The following is a 14,064-nucleotide window of genomic DNA, read 5'->3' on the forward strand; positions in this document are numbered from 1 at the left end:
CAGTTTGGCATATGGTAGAACAGAAAAACACTGGAAACACTGGAAAGCTGTTGTTTCGTTGTCTTGCTGTCTCTTCTCAGGTCTTAGTTTTCCCATCTGTAAAACGAGGGCTCCCCAAATGTAAGTCCTTCTGTGACTTACAATTTACAGCCTCAGTTTTCAATAACCCAGTAAGCCACTGGGAATGCAGTTGGGAGAATTAGGTAGCTATGTTTGCTGCTCAGGACTAAGAGCTTTGTTCTCTTCCTGGCTTCTCTCTTGAGCAAACATGGATGGGGGGGGCCAGGGAGGGCTTGTGTTTGAGAGGGAGACATAAGAACATTCAATTCAAGAACAGACATTTTTGGGCAAAAAAAAAAAAAAATATGTGTGTGCGTGCATGTATTTAAAATTAGAAGTCCAACAGAGAGATGGGAGATGGAAATGGCTTTATTCTTATGATCAGAAAGTTAAGTGTCACAGAGTTATGACTAATTCACAGGTACTGTAAGCTCCAGAGGTGAGCTTTCAGGAAATGGATGGGCATATGTGCTATTTTTACTGTTTCCTTTCTCCCCTTGCTGGCCAGAGCCTCAGATGAGCTTTGCTCGTGGGCAGGTGGGGAATTTCCTTGAGGTATTGAATGTGCTGATGTAGCTTAATAGCCTGTTTACTCCATGAAAAGAGAGGTGTAGGAGACAAGACAAGAGGGTGACTGATTTCTGAAATGCACTCAGAAAAACTTCATGCTTCATCACTAAATCCAGACTCTGAAAGTCTAGCTCTCACTTGTCATTTGAGTTTTGTTGGCTATCCTTTCTGTCAGGGGATCTGGCCAGCTTGTTTCCTTTCTTTGCCATCTGAGGTATCCCAGGTGTCTCCACATTAAGTAAGAGAGCCATTGTATGCTCATCTGGCCAATGAGAAGGGGAGGCACCCAAGATATTCGGGGGCCAGTACAGCACCACACACTAGGCTCATTGACTTACATATTTTCTTTCATTAATCTTCATAACATCCTATGACATGGGGATTGTAGCCCCATTTTATAGTCAATCTCAGAGAGATTAAGGCAGTTGCCAAAGTTTAGGCTGCTAAAACATGGCAAACCTTGTATTTGGACTGAGAGTCATCTCATTCTAGAGTCTTCATTCTTTCTAGAAAACCATTCTTCCAGGTCAGCATTGTATTCTCAGTCAAGAATCAGGAGACAGAGTTAACGTTCAGTCAGTTCCTAAATCTCTTAATTCATTCCTCGTTTTACAGCTCCATTGTCTCCTTTGATCTATATTGGAGGTCATCACAGAAAACACTATATTCAAGGAAGAATAAATTGAGCATATAATGTGACACATTGTATGCCAGGCCCTAACAGGCTAAGCTTAAGTTTCAGAGGTAATTCAAAGGCAAAGAAAGAAGAAATATGAGTTGGTAACTATTATATAAGTATGAAAAAACGTGCCCAGGGTGAAGTATTCTATTTTACAATGCAGATTCTTAGAGCAGGAATCTATCTATCTATCTATCACCTATCGATTGATCGATCTATCCGTACATCTGTCACTATTGATTGCCAGAGTTGATTCGGCTGATCCGGCTGGCTAGGCCGGTGTCCCCTTCCTCCCTCACCACTCCATATGCATCCCTCCTGAAGCTGCAGGCTCGGTTGAAGAGGACAACCTTCCTGGATAGAGGGGGACCTTTCTTCAGTCAAGGGTATACGAGTAGCTGCGCTCTCCTGCTGGAACCTCCAAACAAGCTCTCAAGGTCCAAGTCTGCAGTATCTCTGAGGTATGGTTGTAGCTGTATTTTCTTTCATAAGCCACAGACATCATGTTAGGTATGTTTTAGAATAACACTTCTGGCAGCGGGGTGTGGAGAAGGAAGTTCCGGGAGGGATGCAGTGACTCCTTTAGACTTGAGAGCCAGGGAAAAGTCACCACGGATGGGATATTTGAGTTGAAATCTGAATGACCTGAAGGAACCAGCCCTACAAAGACCCAAGGGGTGAAAGTCCCCTAGATGGGTATAGGCTTACTGTGCTTCTGAAGCAGAAACAGGCTATCATTGGGGCACCTGGGTGGCGCAGTCGGTTAAGCGTCCGACTTCAGCCAGGTCACGATCTCGCGGTCCGTGAGTTCGAGCCCCGCGTCGGACTCTGGGCTGATGACTCAGAGCCTGGAGCCTGTTTCCGATTCTGTGTCTCCCTCTCTCTCTGCCCCTCCCCCGTTCATGCTGTGTCTCTCTCTGTCCCCAAAATAAATAAACGTTGAAAAAAAATTTTTTTTTTAAAAAGAAACAGGCTATCATGGCTGCAGCCTTACCTGCGAAAGGAAGGAGGTGTAGATAAGGCTGGAGAAGTAAGAAGGATCTAGTTATTCTAAAGCCACTTAAGAGTTTTAAGCAGGGGGCGCCTGGGTGACTCGGTTGAGGTCTGACTCTTGGTTTCGGCTCAGGTCATGATCTCTTGGTTCGTGGGATCATCCCTGAGTTGGGCTCTGTGCTGACAGTGCAGAACTTGATTGAGATTCTGTGTCTCTCTCTCTCTCTCTCTGACCCTTCCCCACTCATGCTATGCTCTCTCCTCTCTCTCTCTCTCTCTCTCTCTCTCAAAAATAAATATAAATAAACTTAGAAAAAAAAAGAGTTTTAAGCATGGAGATACCTTTATTGCTTTACCTTTTAAAAAGGTCACTTTGGCTGCTACACGGACAAAAGTTTGGAAAGCAGTGAGAAGGCTGATAGTCCAGGCTAGAGCTGATGGTGGCTTAACCTAACATGGCTGCCAAGGAAATGACAAGAAGCATACGGAATCAGGTTAGATGCTGGAAGTAAAAGCTACTGGAATTGGTTCAAGATCAAATATGGGGAGTGGGGACGCAAAAAAAAGGAATCATTTATAAAATTCGGGGTTGAGAAAACCAGATGGATGGGGAGAAAGGTAAGAAAAGACAACATGGCAAGGCATAATTACTACCTCACAGTTGGCTTTTTCTGGAAGGGGGGTAACACTTAATGTGGTGGGAAAGTACTGTGTAACCATCCTTGCTTTACAGCTGGACTCTATGGTCTACTCAGAGTTCAGTATGTTCAGTAGGTACTGTATCTGAGGACACAGGAAATGCTCAGAAAATAAGAATGACCTTATCCCATTCCCATACAATGCTAGGGGAAGGTACATGGTTTCAGCGTTTCTGAAGAGCTATTTGGCAAACTGTATCAAGAGCCATAAAAATGTTCACACTCCATTGGCTAAGAAATTCCAACTCTAGGAATAGATCCTAAGGCAATGCTCGGAGAAAAACATAACGGTTATGAACATATGTTAACGTCAACATTACTTACAAGATGGTAACAAATGGAAACATCCTAAGTGTCTGATAATAGATGATTGCTTAAAAATATGATACATTCATGTAATGTTATGTTAGACAATCATTACAAAGATAAGATTGTAGTGGAATAATTAATGATGTGAGAAAAATGCAAAAGTGAAGCACAAAACTATAACACAAGTGTTATATAAACAAACATATAGGCAGTAATAGGGAGAAAATGTGTCATCCAAGCAACTGGCATTAACATTTCTCTGGGTTAATCATTTGCAAGCATTTGGAAGTTGGGCTTCAATAAATTGTTTGCATAGGTATAGAACTCCCAAGGGTATAGAGTCAAGTAATAAAGGATAATCCTTAAACTTTCTTGCTTTCTAAAGAGGTGCATCCTATTGATTGTAGGTGTTTTGCTTTGCTGATCAGGAAATAAGCAAGTCCAAGGGTAGAACAGTCTTATTGTGCATAAGTGAGGTAGGGCAGTTAGGGAATCAGTGTACTGTGTACGAAAGGAAAGAGAAAGAACAGAGGAGGGATATCCAGAGACGGGGGTGGGGCAGCAGAGGGAGAAAGGGGCTCTGGAAGGATGTTTAAGTGGCATTGTCAGGTTGTTTGCTGCAAGCTTTTTGTTGTACATACTTTCTTCCATGCCCCTTAAGGTATCTTCAGTAGATTAAGAATTTTTCACTAGTAAGAGTGGACCTCTGTTGTTTATGGCTACCCAGAATCTCATCTTCTGATAACAACACCCTGGTTTTCCTCTGGGGAGCCACAAATCTCTCCCTCCCAGTGCATGAAGCTTGCACCCTTTCACCCCCCCCCCCCCAATCCAGGCTAATGAGAGCATCATATATCCTTTACTCCTAAGGTGATGGGTTCAGGGATGCACATGTGATATCATGGAATGGAACTGGAGATTTCACCTTGGAACTGTGGAAAGAATGAAATGCTCTCTCTCTCCCTGGAGTTTTGAAGGGAAAATGAGCTTATCAGAGAGAATTGTGAGAGTACCCACCTGAAACCTTCGTTGCCTCTCTTGCTACCACAAAGGAAGAACCAATGCATGGAGGTGACCCTGAGGAAGCCGGAGCTTGACACAGATACACTGGGATGCTGCGTACCAGATGCAGAGTTGCGACTGGACCTGTTTTGGGGCAGTGCGTGTGTGTGTGTGTGTGTGTGTGTGTGTGGTCTTAAAAATATGTTATGAAATCATTCAGATTTTTAAAAATGTGTAGAATTAGTAGAACAAAACCTGTATACATATCCAACGTCAGAAAAAAACAAAACAAAACAAAACCATGACCATCATGGCTAAAGCATTCCTTCTCCTTCTTCCTGATCATAGTCCTGTCCCTCCCTCCTAAACTTGGGGTTTATTTCTTCCAATCTTTCCTTTTCCATTTTTTGTAGATACATATGTATTCTTGAGCTATGTTTGCATGTATCCTTAAGCAATTATACATACACAAATGGTATTATAGTACATGCATTCTTACGCCACTTGTTTTGTTTCACTCAACATATTTGTGAAATGGTCTGTGTTCCAATGTATAGTTTTAGTTCACTCATTTCCTTTGTTGTATTTCGCTACATGGCTATACCTCAGTTTATTTCTCTCTTCTCCTTCAGATGGACATTTAGGTGGTTATCCTGAGATTGTCTACGATCCGATAAATGTGTTTTTCCGCTTAAGCCAGTTTGAACTGAGTTGTCTGGTACTTGAAAGGGTTCTGACAAACACACAAAAAGCTTTTGTGTGAGCTGTTGCGAGCTCAAACAGAGGAAGCGGGAACAGCTGATGTCTGAGTTACAATTATGCATCTTGAAAAAAGAACCGGAATTGAAATACGCTGAAATGCTTCTGGGGACACTGTGGGTAATCTTTTAAAATTTGTTTTGAACCGTTTTTCTGTTTTCCCCAACAAACATGTATTATTATTATAATCAGGATTAAAAGGCCTAATACACACAAAGATTAGGAGACAGTTGTTGCGAAGTGACTTCTCCAGGGTAAAAATGGCACAAAGTCATTAGCAGGATGCAAGAAAGAAGGGATTTATGACATATCTTCCCCAGCAAACAACATGAATATAACACTTAGATATTTCTCCGAAGAACTCTTTTCACTGTGCCACTCAACTTCCTGGGGCATGAAAGTTCTTATGTATCAGAAGGATCTGGGCCTTGGAAACGGGCTTTTCTTCCCACAGAGGATTCTTCTTTGTTTTGCTGGGTTGTGCATTTCACTGGAATCCGTAGAGGAGTCAACCAGTTGGGAGTAAACGTGATGTTCCTTGTTTTTCCCTTCCTCCTTCAGATTCTCAGAGTTCCCCTCTTAGAAATGGATCGCTTCTGAGCCCCCAGCTGTAACGCGGCCTTGTGAGTCACCCCACTTAATAGCGCTAAAGCAAGGAAAAAATAACAACAAAATACTATCAGTCTTTATATAGGGTGCCTTGGAAGATGGTGCTGGAATGGAAGAGGCAATGAGAAATTGTTCCCCAAATTAAGGCTCACGCAGTTCAGATTTAGAATCCGTTAGCAAGAAAGGGCCTTAAAAGTGATCTAATCCAACCCCCTCACTTTACAGACTTGAGAGGTGACTCAAAGAGAATCAAGATGATTGGCACGAGGTCATACACCTAATTCATGGGAGGGCTTGGATCTGACTGTATGTGTCTAGATCTTTTTGCTCCGTTATCTTAGCTGAAGAATTAGCAGTGAAGCTATTGCTTTTGCTGTCAGCTGTGCTGAAATCGCCAGAATTCACATTAAGTGATTCCAGTTTGCCTTCTCTTTTTTGTAGCAGAATAACCTTGTAGGCAGCAGACACAAATAAAAGTCCCCATAACAAGAACAACAGGTGCCAATCTGGACCCGCAGCGTCATTGGATTGGGAAGAAGGTAGATGGGGAGAACACCAACGGGGATTTTTAGTATAAGAGTGGGTGAGAGTGTGTGGATTGATATTTAGTAATTTTAATATCAACCTCCTTCACACAAGAATACAGTTATGAATCCAAAAATAAAATAAAAAGTAGACTCTGGAAATTTCAAGTTGTGGAAGCTTTTGTCTCTCATAGGTCACAAAAAAATTAGGCAGACATCAGGGAGTTAGTGAGAAACATTGCTAACTTATTAAGGAACATTTATAGACTAAGTCCTAGGGCCAATCCATATTTAGCTCATCTCCTAAATAGTTGCATCCTTGGGCAAGGGGCACTGACTCCAAAAAGGATAACTGTGGGTCCTGGGGAATGCTCAATCATCTGGGCTTCTAAGACTCAATTAGGGCAGCGATGTGTTGTTAAGGTAGAAAGCAAAACTCAAGCATTTTTGTTAAAAGTTTAAACATGTTTCTTAAAACAAAGATGTGTTTGGAATTTCCCCTAAGATTACCAGACTATAAAATTATGTAGATGCCCCATTATTTTTCCTGACCCTTTTAGGTAATGCGTATCCTCCTATGCACAAAATAGCAAAGGTCAAAATCATACAAATAGCTGAAAAGAGGAGCAGCTTTAGATGTTATTACTGCCACATTTAGAAAAATGGACCTGTATAGATAGAAATTATCTAATGAGAAAATGCACTCACCATCCTACGCCACTTTCTCAGAAGCATAAATGTTCATTTATCCAATTAGGCAAAATTTTAAGCGAGTCACTGAGAACATAAACTAGAGAGAGAGAGAGGCTAGGATTGTAGAGCAGAAGCAAGAAAAAGTATTTAAGACTATAAAATGGAGCTGGATTACTTCAGAAGTGCATTCAAAAGGAACACGGGAATCATTCAGCTAAGGAGAAGGACCCTGGGCTATCCATGGACCCAGGAGGGGATAAGTCAGTAGTGATGATGTGATTAAGGACACAAACAAGAAAAAGAATGAGTAATTTAGGAAACACTTGATTCTTAAAAGTGTTTTTTTGTAATACCAAAAAGCTAATCTGTACCTTTAAAAAACAGATTTTTGTTGCTTGTAAATAGCTCTGAACTCAGCATCTGTTCAACGAGCATTTATTGAGCATCTACCAAGTTCTAGGGTTTCAAAGAGACGGCAAATATGTTTCATCTTTAGCGCCAACTCTGAGAGATTCGAAATGACTACCTGGGGTATTTGGCTAAAGAGGATTCAAAAGCTGGGTATGGGCTCAGCTGGAAAGAGTGTCTTGATCACTTAGCGGTGCTGCCACAGGTACAGAAGTAGGGAGTGGCAGCATGAGAGCAGGAATTGTGGTATTTCTGTACTAATCACCACTCAATAATTAAGGATGTGAGAGATCATCCGGCCAAGAAACCCTTCTGATCTGTCTGTCCCCAGTGATAAAAAGTGATTTGAATATAATCCCTGCATGTAGGGAGCTCGGAGTTTAGTGAGGAAGACAAGACCCATATACAAATAATTCTAATAGAATGTGTTTCATGCTCTGGTAGACTGTGTTCAAAATGTCATGCAAAATGTGGAGCTGGAAGCAATTCATTTGTCTGGGAGAATTGAGGAGGATACGCTAATTAATACAACGTTACAGAGTTGGGGATATTTGATATGTGTCTTGAAGGATTAACAGGATTTCACCATATAGAAAATAAGAAGGATGGTATTCTTAGTACTGGCAATAGCATCTATAGGACACAGACACATGGAAAATCCTGGCATACTTGGAGATTAATGAGTAGATTGATGGGCTAGAGTATGTAACAAATGGGGAGAAGTAGCAGGAAAGGAGAGTAGAGGAAATTTGAGCCCAGATTATGAAGGACCCCATTACTTGTTTTTAAAGTTTATTTATATAGTTTGAGAGAGAGAGTGTGAGGGAAGGTCAGAGAGAGAGAGAGAGAGAGAGAGAGAGAGAGAGAGAAACCCAATCAGGCTCCACACCATCAGTGTGCCTGATGCAGGGCTCGAACTCACAAACTGTGAGATCGTGACCTCAGCCAAAGTCAGAAGGTGGATGCTTAACCAACTGAACTACCTAGGCACCCCATGAAGGACCTCATTATTAGCTTTAGACTTTTTCTCACAAACAATGGGGGATCCTGTGAAAGTATTTATCCAATTCTGCTTTTGAAAGTTTGTCTCTGCAGCAATGTGGAGGGTAAGCTGAAGCTAGAAGAGAAACCCTATAAGACAAGAAAAGGAAGTCACATAAAATAATACATACTTCATACAAAACATAAAATGAGGTGCCCTGCATATTAAAAAAGCATCTGTTTCGGCCAGATAAATATCAACAGATTAGGTTTAAGAATAATGAAAAAAAAGCACTAATAGTAAGTACTTTACTGTATGTTAGCAGTTGGGCAAAAATACTTTTCATGTATGAATTCATTCAGAAAACATTTAGTGAGTAGCTATTGTATGCCTGGTCCCATTCTAGGCACTGAATAAAGGGGAGAAAATCTCAGCTTTCATGAAACATACATTATGGAGAAAAGAGATGGATAAAAAAAATTGAATGCATGATTTGTCAAGAAATGACGTGTGTTTGAAGAAATATGAAGGATGAGGAAGTTAGAGTGAGAGGGCTCTTTTAAAGGGCAGTAGAGAAGACAAATCTCTTTGATAAAGTGGACCTTATGAAAGCCATGCAGATACTCAAGAGAAGGTTACTCAAGGCAGAAGGAACAGTAAATGGAAAGCTTTGAAGTGGGAAGCATGTTTAGTGTCCTGGAGAATTAGGAGAAGACGAGTGAGGAAGGATTGGGAGGAAGAAGAAGATGGAAAAGGAGATCTGACAGGTGACAGGACCCAGGTCTTATGGGCCTTGCAGCCCATGACAAGGACATGCATGATGTCATTTACTTCTCAAAAACACCCTACGAGTAGTGCTATTTTACAGAAGAAGAAACAGAGAAGTCATCATCCTGGCCGTTTGTAGACATATCTTTAGCATCTCTACCCAAAACCTCAGTGATTATAACTTCTTGGAAGACAGGAGACATTTTTTCAGCAAATGTGGCATAGGGAAAGAACTTGGGGCTTTGTAATCAGAAGACCAAAACTTCCCATCTGATCTGTATTGTCCTCAAAAAAAAAAAAAAAAAAAAAAAAAAAAGTTATTTTTGAGTTTATTTTGAGAGAGAGAGAGAGAGAGAGAAGGCACCACGCTGTCAGCACAGGGCTCAATCCCATGAACTGTGAGATCATGACCTGAGCTGAAATCAAGAGTTTGACGCTTAACTGACTGAGCCACCCAGCACCCCTAATTTGTGTTATTCTAAACCATGACTCTATGTAAGTCACTTAATTTCTCAGAGCTGCATTTTTCTTACCTGAAGTGCTGCTGTGAAGGTAGAAGTGGTCACTTATGCAACTCGTCAGTCCTCTCTGCCAGATCAACTCGTCCCACAGTATTGTCTGTCTCATTGATCAGTACCCCATTCCATTGCTCATGACCAAACCCAGAAAACCTTCTTGACAACTACCTCTCTCCCACTTCCACATCAAATCAGTCTCAAAGTTCCTTTGATTCCACCTCTTAATTATTTTTCAAAACCAGCCGTTTCTTTCCATCACACTCTAGTACTATTTTCCAGACACCATTATCTCTCATGTGGAATAGTCTATTAACTGGTCGTTCTCTGTTGCCCACCTCTGATTCGTGCTGCAGGCAATAATCAGAATGATCTTTCTGAAAAGTGAAATTGAGCAGGTCATTGATCTTCCAAAACTTCCAGTGATTTGGGGTTGCTCCAATTTTTAAAAATACACTCAAAGCCTCTATTCCTAATAAATGTTCTTTCATCTCATGCCACTCTTTCCCTCATTGTTATAGGTCATTTGTATCTCTCCCCTCCAAATTCATGTGTTGAAACCTAATCTCCAACGTGATGGTATTTGGGGGTTGAGACTTTGGGAGGTGAGTAGGTCATGAAGGCAGAGGTCTCATGAATAGGATTAGTGTCCCTATAAAAGAGATCCCAGAGAGCTTCCTTGACCCTCTATGGGAGGACACAGTGAGAAGACAGTCATCTATGAACCAGGCAACAAGATCTCACCAGACACTGTATTTGCTGGCATCTTGATCTTGGACTTCCCAGCCTGCAAAATGTAAGAAGGAAATTTCTGTTGTCCATAAGCCACCCAGTCTATGGTACTTTGTTCTAACAGCCTGAACTAAGACAAGGATTAAATAACTCTTTATGTTCCAGTCACACCAGCTTTCTCCCTGCTTCTTGAATGTTTCAGGGCTTTCATACATACTTTTCTATCAGCCCAGAAATCTCCACCCCACCCTGTATTCTTCTGAGTATCTCTTACTTATCCTTTAGAACTCAATCATTGCTTTCTCAGAGGAACTTCTGCCAGTACAAATCAGACTCCTTTATAATTTGCACCTATACTTTCCATCCTGACACATCATATATGGAACCAAATAATCCCTGGACCAATTATATGCTGAGGTCTAGCTTCCCCAGTGGACTGTAAATTCAATGGAGACAGACCTCTGTTTGGTTTATCTTTGAATCTTCAACTATTAGCACAGGGTGGTGCTTATATGAGAAGCTCCTCTAAGGTAGTTATTCTCAAGTGATGAAACTCAATGCGCCCTTCTTACAATAAACATTTTGTAACATCCCCTTTCTTACCCTGAAATGAAATTCATGGATAACATATTCTGTCTGCACTCTCACAGTTAAAAAAAAAAAATTTAATTGTAATGTTATAAGTGTGAAGTAAAGGATAATTAAAAGGAAATTAAATAATAATAAGATAGTAAGTATTTCTGTATGCACTTGCTTGAGCACAAGCATGCTAGAAGACATTGTGTACAAGTCGGATATTTGCATCTATATGTAGAATTTCTAGGAATGTGGCACATGCAGGCTGATACAGGTGTTTGTCTTAAATGCCATGAGTGATGTTGCTTTCTGTGGTGTATTTTTTTTAAACGGCAAACAACTCTCAGTAGAAATTTTTTTTAAGTCATAATCTACCCTTGATTTACATGGAAATTACATTCCTCGAAAATTGTTCCTTGCCAAAAAAAAAAAAAAAAAAAGTATACATGCCAAATGCCAGATTTTAGGCTCAGATATGCTCATACTAACACACGTGCACACACACACATGCACAAATTTCTCTCTCACCTATATGAATAATAAGTGAGACATTAGAAAGTTGTATGGGGCATGAACTGTGTTTCATTTATCAGGACTGTGCTGCACATTTCAGGGGATCCCTAACTTTTCTCTAATATTTTATTTTCTTTTTTAAGTTTATTTATTTTGAGAGAGACAGAGACAGCAGGAGTAGGGGAGGGGCAGACAGAAAGGGAGAGAATGAGAATCTCAAGCAGGTTCCTTGCCGTAAGTGCAGATCCTGACCTGGCTCGAGCTCATGAAACTGTGAGATCACGACCTGAGCCGAAACTAAGAATCAGATGCTTAACCAACTGAGCTACCCAGGCACCCCCTTAGCTTTTGTCTAATAAACACCAGAATCATTCTCTCAACTCATTGCAACCACCAGAAATGTCCCCATAATTTCCTAAAACAGTACCTAAAAATAGAGGCACAGGACTGCCACTATTCAGAATTATTTATATAAGGCATGATTTCTGTATTACGCAAAAATTTTTTTGCACAAAGTAGGAAAGGTAAACAACCTTGTGAATGAATGAGATACGAAAAGGAAAAATTTTGATGAGGCAGTTGATTTCTGTGATGCTGGCACAACAAATAGACTTCTTTGCTAAGTCTGATTTGCAGGGTAGGGCTGGTCAGCTGCCGTCTTTGGCTGGTTGTAACATAGGTAGAGGTGTTTATTTTCTCTATTCTGCAAACACGAATTAAATATTCCCTAGCTGCCAGGACTACAGTAAGGCTGCAGGATCCAAGAAGAAATGTAACATGTTCCCCATAAGGCAGTTACCCCAGAAAGGGACAAAGTATTGAAAAAGAAATGGAATGTATTCAGCAGTCTGGCAGTTAGCAGAGCTCATAAAAAATGACTTTTCTTTAAAAAACCATTTTATAGTGTTGTGCTTTTATTAAAAATCTTAGTTTTTCTCCTGAGAGAATCATTCTGCTGGAGTAACCAGCAGAAACAAAGCAGAGTGGGTGACATCCAAGAAAATGACTTTGGAGCCATAATGTACGTATCCTACACAATAAACACTGTCACTTCATGTAAACTGGCGAGAGTGGGGTAAGAAACTTGCTATTATGGAAATTGCTCTAACACTTCTCAGTTCTACAGATGTAGCCTCAAAAAAAAAAAAAAAAAATCACAACCGTATCGAAATGGAAACAGATTGCTAGATTCAGCAGGAAGGTTGACAGGCAGTGAACATTTCTGTTGAAAAAACATTCCCACCAAACTCTTGTCACCTCTGGGTTTGATATTATCTCCCCACCTGGGGGACGCTGCTGAGGGATAGGGTGACTGGGCAACAGTGTGGCTTTGTTACAGTAGTCAGTGTAAATCCAATGGCTGAGATCAAGAACTATCATTCACTCATTCATCCCCGCAAACGAGCTACCATTTACCATGAGCTACCATGGTAACATCAGCCATGACCTAGGCATTGTGTGGGTGCCACATCACAACAGCAAACAGGTTTGTGAAGTTCTTCTAACAGGCAGTTTGATGGCACAAAATAAGCACAAATAGGTCAAGATCTATGCCATATGTATCATGATCGGTACTAAGAAAAGAATAAAGCAAAGTAATGTATGGTGGGTAACTGTAGGTGGGGCTGAGTAGTTCTCTGGGATAATCAGGAAAGGTTTGCAGGAGTCGTTTCCATCTGAGGTCATGACTTAGGAACTGAGATCTGAATGATGACAACTCATACTAACCCAGCATTCACTTAACCAAGTGTCCTCATCTCAAAGTGTTTGGGCCCAGAGAGGTGGATATTTTAATTCTGGGTCCCTTGATTCCTGAGAGAATTGGAAAGTATGCAAGGGATACCTGTTTCTTCCTTAACTCAGTAGGCGCACCCTGGACTCCTGAGAGACAAGATAATGTAATGCAAAAAAAGTCAGAACTGGAAAGTTGGAAGCCTAGGTTCTAGTTTGGATGTCCACTGACAATGGGCCGAGTGATCTTCAGCAAGTCCTCCATTCTGCTGGCTGTGTTCACCTGTAGAATGAAGACAGGCTGTAAACTCCTGCCTGGGGAGGCAGAGTGTCTGAATGGCTCCATGTTCCCAGCATTCAGTGCCTCGCAATGGTGAATGCCCACTGAGAGCTAATATTATTATGTTGATTATTAGCTGCTAGGTAAGGATTCCTTCCTAGGTAAGGATTCCCATCCTAATAATGCTGTACTTGAGCTCAATCTTTTTATAACAACCACAGACCAAAAGTCCATTTCTGATTCTGCTACAACTGACTCTACCACACAGGGGCAAGTTCCTTCTCCTTTCTGGACCTCATTTCTCCTTACCCATAATGTGAAGAAGTTTATCTCAGCAATTCATCCTGGTTCTAGAATTATGGATTCTTAATTAAATTTTACAAATAACATTGTATTTCAAATACACTAGGGGGACCCCGTGGTGAATTTTAAAATAGTCATGTAGTGCAATTCTTTCCTAAATCACAATGTATCATCTTTGATACTAGTCTTCTGGGTTGGGTCTTATAACATGAGAATGGGCTTTCTTACCAGGAGGTATACTAGCTTTAAAACTATTTAAACCCACCATTGCTTGACTCCATTAGTTGTTGGGGTCATTTCTGGGCTCTAGCATAACACCCCAGGCTGTTAGGGAGAAGTATGAGCAAAGAAACTTGACAC

This window comes from Leopardus geoffroyi, chromosome D1 (genome assembly GCF_018350155.1).
Source record: "Leopardus geoffroyi isolate Oge1 chromosome D1, O.geoffroyi_Oge1_pat1.0, whole genome shotgun sequence".
In the NCBI taxonomy this organism is placed as follows: domain Eukaryota; kingdom Metazoa; phylum Chordata; class Mammalia; order Carnivora; family Felidae; genus Leopardus; species Leopardus geoffroyi.